Below are 1,445 nucleotides of genomic sequence, written 5' to 3'. Positions count from 1 at the left end.
GAGAGAAAAGCAGGCATCCAGCCCCAGCTTGTGGCAGGTGGTTCATTTTGTCATGAGTTCCTCGCATGCTCCCGGCCAGATAGCAGTAAGGACTTTACCACCTACCTGCTCCTGCAAACGGATCACTGGGCTGCACAGAGTGGTCTGCAGAACATTCTTGCATTTTCCCTTTCTCTTCAGGCTCTATTTGAATTAAACACATTGAGTCCAGACCCTGGAATGAAAGAGAAGCCTCTGCTTCAGCTTCTTTCTCTGAACACTGAATGAGAACAACTGGAACATTCTGGGCCTGGCTCTACTGTTACCCACTTGGTGTGGGGGGAGCAGAGGGTGGTGGTTCTGTCAAGGGTGGTCTAGGAGGAGGCTCTGAAGCTGCAGTTTCCCTGCTCAACTCTCTGGATGCTCCCTGCTGGGCTTGGAGCATGCTGTCCCGCACCCCACCCACTTCCCCACACTAGGTACGGTATGGCACCCTAGAAAAACAGGAGGCATCCAGGAATTATTTGGTGTACTGAACTCAAAGATTTTCTTTTAAATTTGAGAGAGAACAACATGTGGCAACATCAGAAATGGCATCTCTGACCAGACAGTGCTGGCAGCACAGAGTTCATCACACATGGAAATGTGTGGCCATCCGGGTCCAGTCTCTGAGCTGATTGAAGTTCCTTCTGCTGCTTGCAATACAGACAGCAAGGAGATAAAGTGCATCACGACCCCATCACACAGCCAGGGCACTGTGGAGGAAGAAAAGTAACGAAGGGGGCGGGGAAAACAGAGGCTCACACACTACTCGGGGCCAGAATGGGACACCAACACAAAACAGAGTCCTAGTTCTACCAGCATCTACTGGCCCAGAGTCCAGTCCATTGCCAGTGCCTCTGACCTCACACCATAGCCCATGGCTGGACATGAGCAGGGAGGGGCTTCCTGGAGCAGGAGGTCTAAGAAGGCAGGGCCTCCATCTCCATACTCATTTCTCCCAGTAGGTCAAGGTCCTTCTTCTACAGGAAGCCCAGTATACCTGTGAAGCTCCTCCTCAATCGTGCAATCTGCAGTGTAAACACGTTCACAGACATGTATTTATACACAAACAAAGCGCTCAGTGAAACTTGGCAGAAGAGAATATCAGTCCTGAACTGTGGGAAACAGCAGGGGGTCATGTAGTAGCCACCATTCAGTCTGTGTACCTGAAACGAGAGATATGGAGATCTTCCTCTGGGTCCTTGACTCTTAGTGAGCACCCAGGCCACGCTGTCCCTGGGGCCGCCTAGCGTCTTGGAGGTTTCCATCCCGAGAACCAGATACATGGACCTTGAGCTATCGCTGCCAGAAGAACTGAGGCAAATAGGAGATGGGTGTTCCTTCGGTCATTCCTGGTCATTTGGGCACCCCACCCAAAGCCCCCTGTACTGTCCTAACCGCATCTGTATGATATCCCCCCCCCC

This window comes from Alexandromys fortis, unplaced genomic scaffold, assembly GCF_014885135.2.
Source record: "Alexandromys fortis isolate MF-2015 unplaced genomic scaffold, M_Fortis_MF-2015_v1.1 scaffold_494, whole genome shotgun sequence".
Classification (NCBI taxonomy): Eukaryota; Metazoa; Chordata; class Mammalia; order Rodentia; family Cricetidae; genus Alexandromys; species Alexandromys fortis.
This window is presented reverse-complemented; position numbering follows the sequence as displayed.